We start from the raw sequence: 9,571 nt of genomic DNA, 5'->3' as shown, positions 1-9,571 counted from the left end.
CAGTTGAAATCAATTGATAATTAATTAACAAGTTGAGATTAATTTTTATGATACTCATCCACTTTTACCAATCTAGAGAGATGATTATAATCATTAGAAATCAATGGAATATCATCAAAATTTTCATCATCTTTATCAAATGTATCGGTAACATCAAGTGGTACCAAAATCCATGCACCTGTATATCCACGTGTTTGATTGATGCATTCTTCATAGTCTTCATCAATTCAATTGTCACAAAAACATGAGTATTCTCTTGTGTTCAATGTCTAATTGCAATTATATGTACTCATGACTGAATGTAAGGAACATGTCTTTTCTATCCTCTTGTAACCATGCATATTTTTTCTATTAACACCGAAAAAATTGAATTAAATTGAAAATATAGATAAATTGATGGAGACACAACCCAAGCACAAAATGGACACAACAAGAAAAGGAAAATTTTATTAACTATGAAAATATGCTAGTGCACTTAGTGTGGAGAAACAAACTCCAAAACATGCCTTATGGGCTTAAAATAGCATAAATTTGGAGATAATTTCTTCTCCCAGTACCTTCTCTCAAACTCCACTCCAAATTGCCTTTTACAATGCCAAAATGTTCTTAAATAGACCCCAAAGGGTTAAGGATTAGGAATACATTCTAGAAAGTGGTAATTGGCATCCACCGACCAAATAGAAGACTCCAGAAGTCACATTAGTAGTTGGCACAAAATTAGAAGAATCCAACAATGGTAACCAAACTTCTGGGAGGCATAACTTTTGAATTGTAGCTCCAATCGACGAACCATTTACATTTTTGGAAAGATCTCAAAGTGCCCTACAACCCTATGGACCAGCTTCACTCATCCCCCATTTTTTGGCCCTATATGAGGTCATTTAATGCTGCAAACCTAACTTTGAAGGATTCATAGGAGGTCTCCAAAAATTGAAAAACTACGATAACTTTCAAACCGTGCAGCCTTTTGACCTGATTCTTTTTCTGGAATATTCTAAATTACAATTTTAATCCTCCCTCCAATTTACACCTTCTAATCCACCATAATTATGGCTCAATTACATAGTCCTACTTTTTTGGCATTTACACATATCCCAAGGTGCTCAAATACTCTAACTAGAACACTGATAGTGGAACTGTGAGAGTTGGAACCTTGATTTGACCCAAATGGGTATCCAAAAATGAAAACACATGAAACAGAAACTAAGTCTAAGTACATTTTTTTGGGTGACACAGGATTGCCCTTATACCTTTGGATGTTCTTGCATCAGACACCCAGGGTAGATGGAAAAGTGACCCTGTTACTTTATGGATGGTAGAGGAAATCCCAAATGGGAAACCTCAGCTGCTAATATCCAAGTTGAGTCCTCTATTGGCCATCCTTTCCACTTGACCAGATACTCTTCATACTACTTGTTTCTAGTACTCTTGCTCACACAATTATCTAGAATCTCCTCTACCTCCTTCTTAGAAGCAAGAATTGGACATGGCTCTAGCATCAATCCCTCATCTACGCCATCATCATGATACTCTATTAAGTCTGCAATGTTAAAAATAGGAGAAATGTGAATTCCATCTGGCAGCTCCACTTCATATGCATCTCTTGAGTCATGTTTCTTAAAAAAATTTCAAGGACCAAATTTCTTCACCTTTAGCTTGTTGTAAGTACCGGCTGGAAATTGTTCTTTTCTTAAGTGTACCATGACTAGATCCCCTACTTGGAACTCCTTATGTCTTCTCCTTTAATCAGCCCTAACTTTATACTGTTGGTTCATCTTGGTAATGTGTGCCTAGACCTCCTCATGTAGATGCTTGATATGTTCAGCAAATTCTTCTACTTCAGCACTTGTCCTCTCCCCTTGCTCTATCTTCCTCAATTTTGGTGCAGTCCTTGGGCTACTTCCATATACAATTTGGAATGGTGATCTACTAGTACTTCTATTTATAGAGTTATTTTAAGAAAAATTTTCTTGTGGTAGAATCAAATCCCATCCCTTGGGCTTATCCCCAATTAAACATCTCAGCAAATTGTCCAAACTTCTATTTACCACTTCAGTCTATCCGTCAGTCTACGGGTGATGTGTAGAACTGAACTTCAAGTCTGTTTTCAACTTCTTCCATAATGTTCTCTAGAAATACCCCACAAATTTAGTGTCTCTGTCAGAAACTATACTCTTTGGGAGGCCATGTAGTCTTACCCCCTCTCTAAAAAAAAAGTCTGCAATATGGACAACATCATAAGTTTTATGGCATGGAATGAAATGTGCCATTTTGGAGAACCTATCAACTACCAAAAATACTAATTCATTACCCATTAGTGTCATTGACAATCCAAGAACAAAATCCATACTTATGTCCTCCCATGGCTTTGATGGAACAGGAAATGGCTGATATAGTCCAGTATTGTGACTAAATCCCTTGGCCGCTTGACAAACCTGACAACTCTGTACAAACTTCTTCACATCCTATGAAATTTGAGGCCAAAAATAATGATCTCTAAGAATGGAAATGGTCTTATCTAGACCAAAATGTCCTACCATCTCTCCACTATGTTTCTCCTTTATCAGATTTTTCCTCATGGAACTCCTTGGAATGCATAATTGACTGCCCTTGAACAACATTCCATCCTGAATCAAATAGTCTAGCCACTTGGTTCTATCTACAGAAATAGGCTCTTTACAAGCTTTCCACACTTCAAAAAAATTAGGATCCTCAGGGTACAGATTCTTGAGTTCAGTAAACCCAACCACTTCAACTTGCATTACTATAAGAAACAACTATCTCTTACTTAATGCATCTGCAACCCTATTAGATTTTCCACTTCTATGCTTCAACACAAATGTATAGCTCTACAAGAATTCTACCCACTTATGCCTTTGATTCAATTTACCTTGGCTATTTAGATACTGTAATGCCTAGTGATCAGTATATAAAACAAATTCCTTTGGAAATAAATAATGCCTCTATTTCTTTAAGGCCTGAACTATTGCATAGAACTCTTGATCATAAACATAATACTTCTTTTTCACGTCATTCAATTTTTCACTAAAATATGCAATAGGCTTACCTTCTTGGCTCAATATAGCTCCAATAGCACTACCACTAGCATCACAATCCACCTAGAACACCTTTCTAAAATATGGAATTACCAACACAGGTTGTTTTGTCACCTTCTTCTTCAGCAATTCAAAACTTCTCGTAGCTGCTGTAGTCCATTTGAACTCTTTTCTATCCCCTCTTATTGTGTCAGTTAGGGGTGCACATATGCCACTGAAATTCTTAATGAAATTCCTGTAAAAACTAACCAGACCATGAAATGATCTCACCTCAGTAGCAGACTTTGGATTAGGCCATTCCAAGATGGCTTTTACCTTCTCTGGATCCATTTTTAGACCTTCAGGTGATACAACAAACCCCAGGTAGACTAATTATTTTTTAGCAAAGCTACACTTCTTCAGATTAATTAATAGTTTCTCTTCCCTTAACCTTTCAAGGACACTATGAATATGCAATAAATTTTCTTCCAAAGTCTTGCTGAAAATTAATATATCATACAAATAGACAATAACAAATTTTCCCAAGAACTTCTTAAGTACCTCATTCATAAGCCGCATGAAGGTGCTTGGGGCATTCATTAATCCAAAGGGCATGACTAGCCACTCATAAAGACCCTCCTTGGTCTTGAAAGAAAATTTCCACTCATCTCCTTCTCAAATCCATATTTGGTGATAACCACTCTTGAGATCTATCTTTGTGAAGTACTGAGCTCCACTCAAGTAGTCCATAAGATCATCCATTCTTGGCAAAGAAATCTGATACTTGATGGTTATCCTATTATAGCTTGAGAGTCCATACACATTCTCCACTCTCCATCCTTCTTTGGTGCTAGTACTGCAGGTACTACACATGGACTCAGGATCTCTTGAATCCAACCCTTCTTCAATAGCTCCTGAACCTATCTATTTAGCTCCTCAGTTTTAGTAGGAGTCATCCTATGAGCCACCTTGTTAGGAAAACTAGCTCCAGGGATTAAATCTATCTGATGACTAATTTTCCTTATTGGTGGCAGTTCTTCTAGAACATTATCAGAAATGATATCTCCAAACTCACTTAATAAATCTAAAATGTCAAGTTATATTTCACTACTACCTTCCTTATCTTTTCTAGGAATCAAAGCATAGCACATACACTGATGTTTCAAGCCATCTAAAAATTTTCTTCAATCAATAAGACATATCCTAGCACTGTCGCATACCTTTTCACCTTTCTTTACCATGGGCTTTAGTTTGTGGTGAACTCCATCCTTTGTTAGAGAGTATGTGTTTGCATGACCATCATGTACTGCATGCCTGTCAAATTGCCACAGTCTTCCCAACAATAAATGGCAGACATCCATTGGAATAATATCACAGAGAACTTCATCATGGTAACTCCCAATTTTTAACTTCACTAAACATTGTTCACTTACCAAGACCTTATGATCATCCTTCACCCAAGTGATCCGATAGGGCTGGGGCTGTTTCTCCCTCTTGAGCTTCAGCTTAGAGACCATCTCTTCTAAAACCAAGTTGTCAGTGCTACCACCATCAATGATCACATCACAACATTTATTCTCACATTTTCACTTGGTACAAAATAGACTCCTCCTTTGTCCTTTTCAATCTCCCCACTTAGTAGAACCCTCTCATTTACTAAAGTTTCTCCTCTTTTTGCATCCTCTAAATGTGATGACTATGCATCCTCATCCACTTGAGTAACCCTAGCTTGGCCCTTAGCTCTCCTATCTGTTCTTCCTTGTCATTGAGGCCATTCAAAGGCATGATGACCTTGTTCATTGTAATGGAAATAGGCACCACTTAAACCTCCTCTTCCTAAACTTTGTCCATTTCCTCTACCTCTTCCTCTCTAATATCCAAAGTTTTGATCATGAGAGTGGTTGAAATCCTTATTCCTCTAGTTCTTGCTAGTACCCACATCTTCATTTTTCCTTTGGGTCTCATTTTGACCTCCAGATGACCTACCACTACCCCTTCCTCCTTGACCACACCCTCTGTCTCCCTTCAAACTTTTTATTTAGCTTCTCTTCAACTCGTAGGGAAAACTAGTATGCCTCTTCAATGCTGGTCATTCTTACTAGACTTAATTCCTCCTGGATGCTAGGTCGTAACCCACTGATATAACGAGCAACCTTCTCCTTATTATTTTTAGCATGCCCTGCTCTAATAAGAAGTCTATAAAAATCCTCCGTATATTCCTAGACTAATTTTCTTTCTTGCTTTAACCCATGCATCTTCTTAAACAAATCAAGCTCATAGTCAACATGAATGAACTGCTTCTTTAGTTTGTCCACCATGCAATCCCACCTTGTGATCTTCTCCTTTCCTCTTCTATTTCTCTCCAATTGAACCTCTTGCCACCAAATTTTGGCATAGCCTTTTAGTTTGGCCTTTGCAAACTTAACCCTATTTGGATCCCCAATATTCTAATACTCAAAGTACTCTTCCTATTCATTAATCTAGTCAATCAACTCATCTGGTTTTAGATTTTCTGAAAATACACCCACATCAATTGTAGGTCTTTTCCCAAACTTAGTAATGACCCTAAAAAGCCTCTCCTCTACCTAATTTAGAACTTCCCCTTCAACTTCCCCTTCTAGTCCAATTTCTTCTTCTTCATTTTTGTCCTCACTTTCGTTACCTGTAGTAACATGTGTTCCTCTACGGAGCTCCTCTTGCAATGCTTGAACCTGCCTTTGGAGGGCTCTAACCTCCTCAAGATTAATAGCTCTAGCCCTTCCACCATGCTCTCTTCATGGAGGCATCTTCTTAATTCAAACTCACAACTGCACAGTCCTTGTGCAAACTGCCTTATAGTTGGCGCTTTGATACCACTTGATGGAGACACAACCCAAGTAGATAATGGACACAAAAGGAAAGGGAAAATTTTATTAACTATGAAAATATGCTAGTACACTTAGTGCAGAGAAAAAGACTCCAAAACATGCCCTATGGGCTTACAATACAATAAATCTAGAGATAATTTCTTCTCCCAGTACCTTCTCTCAAACTCCACTTTGAACTGCCTTTTACAATGCCAAAAATGTTCTTAAATAGACCTCAAAGGGTTAAGGATTAGGAATACATTCTAGAAAGTGCTAGTTCACATCCACCAACTAAATAGAAGGCTCCAGAAGTTGCATTATTAGTCGGCACAAAATTAGAAGAATCCAAAAATGGTAACTGAACTTTTGGGAGGCATAACTTTTGAACTGTAGCTCCGATCGAAGAACCATTTACATTTCTGGAAAGCTCTCAAAGTGCTCTATAGCCCTATGGACAAGCTTGGCTTCTCTCCCATTTTTCAGCCCTGTACAAGGTCATTTAATGGCATGAACCTAACTTTGAAGAATTCTTAGGAGGTCTCCAGAAATTGAAAAACTATGCTAACTTTCAAACCATGCAGCCTTTTGACTTGATTCTTTTTCTAAAATATTCTAAATTACAATTTTAATTGTCCCTCCAATTCACACCTTCTAATCCACCATAATTATGGCTCAATTACATAGTCCTATTTTTTCAGCATTTACATGTATCCCAAGGTACTCAAATACTATAACCTAGAACACTGATAGTGGAACTATGAGTGTTGGAACCTTTATTTGACCCAAATGGGTATCCAAAAATGAAAACACATGAAACAAAAACTAAGTCTAAGTACCTTTTTTTGGGTGAAACAAGATTTCCTTTATACCTTTGGATGCTCCTTCATCAAAAATTGAATTTAAACTTCAACGAATTGAAAAATAAAAATTAACAATAAAATTTTATAACTTAATTGCATAAAAGTTAAACAAATGTACACATCCATACCTGTTATCTCCCAGAAGACTCTATATGGTACCTTTCAGCTTGTGGTTGATGATGTCCCAACCTCATCTAATGCAAAATGAGTCTTAAATCATTCAACAATATCATGTGCATCATTTACACAAACTCCTTGATAATTCATTTGATACTTTCGTAAAGCGCATTTAATGCAAGCTCCAGCACCATCATGTTCACCTTTTCCATGGCCACTCTCAAAGAAATTTCATGTGTTTTATATTCTCATTGCAATGATATCTACACAATGCATAAAATGGTCTAGATGATTTAAACTATGTGGCACATCCATCAGACCAAACATAATGTTTATCAACATTTATGTTTCTTTCTTTCAAATAAGAAAAGAACATATTGAAGCAATGTTCTACATAGTGAATGTCATGTTCTTTATCATCATTTATATAAAAATGATATTCCTTTATAATTACTCGTGCTTGAATTGTACTCTGAACACCATCCAAATCTAACTGTGCATGTCTATAACAAACATATACCATAATAGTGACCTGCTTATTAAAGTAATGATCTGATTGAATTGCTTTCTAATAAACAAAGGAATAGTTCTCTGCAAAATCAACAATTGATACAATTGTTCCAAGTGGGAAATTATCTCTTAGAGTTTGAAACTATTGTGCTTGCCACTTTGCCAAAAATGCGTGATGAATATAAAGTTGAATCAATTTCTTAAATATGTCCATAAATGTTAGAACAAGCAACTCCTCCTCAACATATTCCAACCTTTTTGTTTCTTTCCCCAACTTTGTTTCATTCTTGACATACTTGTAACTTTTGCAATTCAATATTTTTGTTACATCAATATTTTTAGTTTTCAAAGGAAATAGAGCCAATTCACCACATGTTTCACATAATCCTTTGATGCAATTTATTTGACCAGCTGGATCATCTATATTGTCACACAAAATGGATGATATAAACTCACTTCTCCTACTAGGAGGAGCAGCATGAAAACCATATGTGTCTTCTACAAAATTTTGAAATACCTGATAGTGGAGATCAAACTCAATATGATGATGACAACAACATGTTTCAAACACTTTGTTTGACCTCACAAAGTATGGCTTCAATTTTTCAAACAATGTTTGCCCAACTTTTACATTAGGATGTCCACTACAAAATGACACATATAAATCATGCTATGTTGTGTCCAACCAATGTTTTGTATGATGTTCATATTGACCAGTGCAATCTTATGCCTGATAACATCTCTACTATTTGATGAAGGATGAGTGTTATCAATCCAAAATGATATGACTAAATTTTTTAATAACTCTTCAATCCTATCACAATGAGGTTCTCTACACATGATTGCCCAATTGCCCTCCATAGTACTGCCATCCGCAATTAATCTTCTCTTAACATATTCTCTCATAGTTTTCCTACTAAAACCCATTTTAGATGAAATTGAAAATATTTTTCTATTTTGGGTTATATTCTTACTTACAACAGACATCAACATCACTTTTCTTTCCACAGACTTATCTTTAGTTTGAGAGTGTTTTCCTATGTTTCTCAAACCTTGTTTAACATTTTCAATCAGATCAGTTTGCATGTTAGAAAATATTCTCTTTTTTGATGTTGTGTCTACACCTAACAATTTCAATGCCTCTTGCAACTTCTTTTGTCTAAGCAAATGTGAAAGCAATTGAGCTTGTTCAAGTATTTGAGTGTTATCAAATTGAGTCATAATTTCTCTTATCTTCTTATTCATTGACCTTTTCTTAGACAAACTTAATGATTGAACACTAGCTGCAAGTTTTCTCAATTTATACATGTCCATTTTAAGTAAATGATCTAAATTCTTATGGGAAATACTATTCTTTATAGATTGGGAAATTCCTACACCTGATCTTGACCCTTCTCTGACTTCTGTTACTGGAATTTCTATAGGGACCGATCTTGAGCCTTCTCCAACATCCACTGTTTGAGATTCTGCAGGGAAAGATTCTGACCCTTCTTCGACTTCTATTATTTGAACCTCTGTAGGGAGTGATCTTGAGCCTTCTTCAACATTCATTGTTTGAGATTATGTAGGGAGTGTTCCTGACCTCTCTCCCATATGCACTACTTCTACTTCTGTTGAGCGTTCTTCAACATTTCCTTCACCTTGTTTAATTCGATGATAACGTGCCACATTCTTCTAAATATTTGTTTGTTCTGCTTCATCAAATCTTTTCCTTGCATACTTTTTTTTCCTTCCTTTCTTGTTTCCCATTATAAAAAAAAAAAAAAAATTATTATCCCTTGCCTCAAGATAAATTTTGCGCAATAACCAGATAAAAAAATCACTATACAGATTTGTCTGTCGCTGTCAGTACTTTTAAATTGTTTGACAGAAATCAATAGAATGCAGTCATTTGTAACAAGGCATAAATATTCTTCATTATATGACTAAATCTTGTGAGTTGCATTATTTACAAGTGGAAAAGCACCAAATCCTTCTTAAGCCATCATTGAATCACAAACAAATAACATGGTATGAATACTAGAATGTTTCTCCTAAAAAATAATTTTTTCTTTCTTATAAAATATATAATTATTTTGTCTCTTTAATTTTTTCGTTCTTATTGTAGGACTAGAAAAATGGGTTAAATGCATAACATACTATGAGAAATTACAAAACTCAATCAACATACATTAGCACCCACTAGTCTACCATGAAAGCCAAA

This window comes from Cupressus sempervirens, chromosome 7 (assembly GCF_028749045.1).
Source record: "Cupressus sempervirens isolate cs-2001-9-10 chromosome 7, ASM2874904v1, whole genome shotgun sequence".
Lineage (NCBI taxonomy): Eukaryota > Viridiplantae > Streptophyta > Pinopsida > Cupressales > Cupressaceae > Cupressus > Cupressus sempervirens.
Note: the sequence above shows the minus strand (reverse complement) of the source record.